The sequence below is a fragment of the Coregonus lavaretus genome (genome assembly GCF_964263955.1).
Source record: "Coregonus lavaretus genome assembly, contig: SUPER_35_unloc_2, whole genome shotgun sequence".
Lineage (NCBI taxonomy): Eukaryota > Metazoa > Chordata > Actinopteri > Salmoniformes > Salmonidae > Coregonus > Coregonus lavaretus.
The window spans coordinates 2,733,605-2,737,638 of NW_028167180.1; the positions used below are offsets into that span (position 1 = coordinate 2,733,605).

Below are 4,034 nucleotides of genomic sequence, written 5' to 3' on the forward strand. Positions count from 1 at the left end.
TGGGCCAGCCAGCAATACAGACAATCATACAGAATGGTCCCATTGCGAGTGTGTTGTTATGGTAACAGTCATGGGTCCAGATTAGTGTTTTAGTGAGGGCTAGGGGTGTGCCTCAAATGGCACCCTATTCCCTATACTGTATAGTTCACTGCCCTTGAGCAAATCCCATAGAGACACTTAAAAACCTTATTCCTTATGATTATACATTTTTGAACTGTTGTTTTGCCTTTTCTAAATGTGTTATTCAATGTGTTTCTATGGGCTATAGACAGTTTACGCGCTGTATCCCGGGTGGCGCCATAACTCTACACAAATGCATTTCATTTCCGCCGGAAGTTGTTGGCACAACGTCTGCCGGTGTAAACACAGCGATGTCGACGCTAGCTTGGGAACACGGTTCTACTACTATGCCGCAACCCGTCAAGGAGCGGAGGGGGAGGAACTTGCAAGGGACTATTTGGAAACTCTGGGCAACAGCATTGAAACCAAAGGCTTAGTGGTGTGCGAAAAGGAACCGTGGCTTGCAGCATCTCCCGATGGAGTGATAAACAACGACATTCTGTTGGAGATCAAATCACCTGTGATGGGAAACAAGTCACTTGCAGAATTTTTGGCAACAAAGAACTGCGAAATCACAACTGTGGCAAACGGAGATAGGGTAGATTACCATATTGCCTGCAATGGTCCAAAAGGCTACTACATGCAGGTACAAATTGGGATGCACTGCACAGGGCTTCAGCACTCCAAGTTGGTGATCTGGAACAAAACTGAGCACCTAGAAATCGAAGTACCCTACGACCAAGGCTTTGTCCAGGGGCATATCATAAGGCTGCGCACATTCTACTTTGCCCACATGCTCCCGAAATTGTTGATGATTTTGTTGAGGGAAGGTTACAGTTCTGCAGTAAATATCTCAGCATTTTAAAACCAAAATAAACTGCCTTATTTAGGTCATGCCCACAGGAGCCAACAGATGTCCATTGTTTACATGATCTCTTTATGCTGTGCAATATATCAGTGTGCCTACTGTTTGAGTGAAAATAAAGTTTGATGTAATTTCAATCCTTAGAGTGCTACAATTTATTTTAACACAGTTCATAATTCATAGTAAGCTCATACTGTACATAAATAACACTGGATTAATTAATTGTTTTGAGGAAACTAAACAAATGGCTTCAACAAGTAAGATTGCGTGTTTAATCTTAACAGGTATTAAAAAGTAAAATACAAAAGCAGCCCACACAATTACATCACTATGAAAATATTCATATATAATATTAAAAAATACAATGCACGCAGTATTTGTTGTGTTTATCTGTATTTAATGAACAACATGGCTGGGTGTTGGTAGACAGGGACACAGGGCAAGATTCTAAACCTCACTGATCAGTGGACTCTTCAGGTTAACTAGGCCAGCACAGATGGTTAAGATGTTGTCCAGTTTCGGTGCCATGCTGATGGGAACATTCTGGGATAAAATCTTAAACACCTTCAGTCTCTGGATTGCTCTTTCCACATGTATGCGGACATTGGCTACTCGCCTGGTGCGTGTCGTCTCCTCATTGGTCAACTGATTGCGCCTGTAGGTGAAAGCAGGGATGTTCAAACTGACCCTTCTCTCATCAAGCAAGTCTCGAATGGTGAACCCACGGTCCGCCATGACCTCATCACCAGCCCTCAGATAGTCTAGGAACCCACTGTCCATGGTGATAAACTTATCACTGCTTCTGCCAGCATAGGCATCAGATATAAACATGATTAGCCCATTAGGGGCCACAGCAACGAGATATTTCACAGTGTTGCGTGATTTATACTGGCTGAAAGTGTCACTCCTTGAGTCGTGGTTTGTGGCTCTCTGCATGGCACTTTCGGCACAGTCAATGATGCAGGTGGTTCGAGGGTAGTTCCTCTGAAACGACAAGGGCATGGTGGCACGAATAGTCTCTCTTGGAAGCTGTTCACCCATCACGTCAATCCAGTGACTAATCACAATGCTTGCCATGGATGTAGACACATTGAAGCAGTGAGCAATATCTCCTAATATTAGGTTTAGTTTTAGTTTCATCAACGTCATAAGTATTTGGTCAACAACAGGAAGGGTAATTGATGGCTTACTGAAAGGCAACAACACCGTCACCAGGGTGAAGAATTGAACCATAAGCACTCCTGTATACAGCCGGGACCTAGCATCATCAATGACCGTGGTGCTGGTCACAGTAGGACCCATTTCTGCCTCGCACTGTGTGGCCTTGTCTACTTTAACAGACTGTGTTGAACAGTAAATGTGATCAATATGTGACGGATCCTCCCATTGGGTCTGGGCATCTCGAAATGTTGGTGTAGCAGGCTCGGCCTCACAGACAGGCTGACAGGTTTCTGGAGCATCTAAAAAGGGGAAGAGAAAACATGGATGGAGCAAAATTTATGCAGGCATAGAGTCCTCTCACTACAAACATCACAATGGAAAAATGTGTACTACAACATTGCACTCACACGCACACACACAATCATCATCACAACAGCCTGCCACCTTGCATTGTATTTATGATGTTGACTAAGGCACACGCAGGCAGGCACACACACATACACACACACACACACACACACACACAATTAATGATGTAGCTATCGTGGGCATTGTTTGTCCCATCTCCAAAACAATCAACTGCCTTAGCAAAATACCGGTAGCAATGTTAATGTATGACAACTTCTTCATAATTAACAGTATTGTCAGCTTTATAGCTAAAGTTGCTGAACTTACCCTCAGATTCAAGTCTGCGTTTCTTTATCTGGGAGGAGGCAGTGGTCCGCTGGGTGAGTTGACGCCTATTTGGCTGGGGAGGGCGATTGTATCCCAACCACAACTCTGGGAAAGGATTATCCTTGGTAGGTTTTTGGTCAACAAAGTGATAGGAACAAACAAAAACGTTGAGGGGTGGTTTCTTTAGATTCAATGCCTTCAGCCAGGTCCTTGATTCCGAGTCGGTATCAGGCTTGCGAAAAAATGTAAACAATGGAGCGCATGGACATTGCCTCTTTGTAGCTGGTTTGTGGTCATAGCACTCTCTATCTAACCACTCGTTCAGGTGCTTTCTCAAGTTTTTGCAACCAACTACCGCACACGTCGTTCCCGAACCACTTTTCTTCATGTTGTAATTGTAATTTTTATATCCTCTTTGTCACTGCGATATCAGTGCTTTGTCGGCACAACGGAGCTAGCTAGCAAAACAAACCCAGCCCGGCAGAACGGAACTGGATTGCATCGACGGGAGGAGTTCACGAAGTAGAGTGGAAACGGCTCAAAAACTTGTCTACAGTAGTAAAGGATAAATGACATAGCTGCAGGAAGTAACGGTGTCGAGGGGGCTGCTACACCCACTGAATATTCATAAATATACACCACCAGTCAAACGTTTGGACACACCTACTCACTCAAGGGTTTTTCTTTATTTTTAAAATGTTTTACATTGTAGAATAATAGTGAAGACATCAAAACTATGAAATAACACAAATCAAAATATATTTTATATTCAAATAGCCACCCTTTGCCTTGATGACAGCTTTAAACACTCTTGGCATTCTCTCAACCGGGGGGGGGGGGAGGGTATACAGAAGATAACCCCCACACAGGACAATGACCCTAAACTCACCTCCAGGCTGTGTAAGGGCTATTTGACCAAGAAGGAGAGTGATGGAGTGCTGCATCAGATGACGTGGCCTCTACAATCGGACCGCAGAGTGAAGGAAAAGCAGCCAACGAGTGCTCAGCATATGTTTGAACTCCTTCAAGACTGTTGGAAAAGCATTCCAGGTGAAGCTGGTTGAGAGAATGCCAAGAGTGTGCAAAGCTGTTAAGTCAAAGGGTGGCTACTTTGAAGAATCTAAAATCTAAAATATATTTTGATTTGTTTAACACTTTTTTGGTTACTACATGATTCCATATGTGTTATTTCATAGTGTTGATGTCTTCACTATTATTCTACAATGTAGAAAATAGTAAACATAAAGAAAGACCCTTTAATGAGTAGGTGTGT

The 4,034-nt window shown here is 43.3% G+C and overlaps 1 pseudogene across 1 annotated transcript in view; it reads right to left on the bottom strand.

The window, feature by feature from the left end:
• Positions 1-1,966, bottom strand: part of LOC311110217 — a 14,882-nt pseudogene extending 12,916 nt beyond the window's left edge. Inside the window, exon 1 of the transcript in view lies at positions 1,379-1,966. The product of the transcript in view is annotated as an uncharacterized misc_RNA (transcript). The remainder of the gene's footprint in view (positions 1-1,378) is intronic.
• Between the last annotated feature and the right edge of the window lie 2,068 nt (positions 1,967-4,034).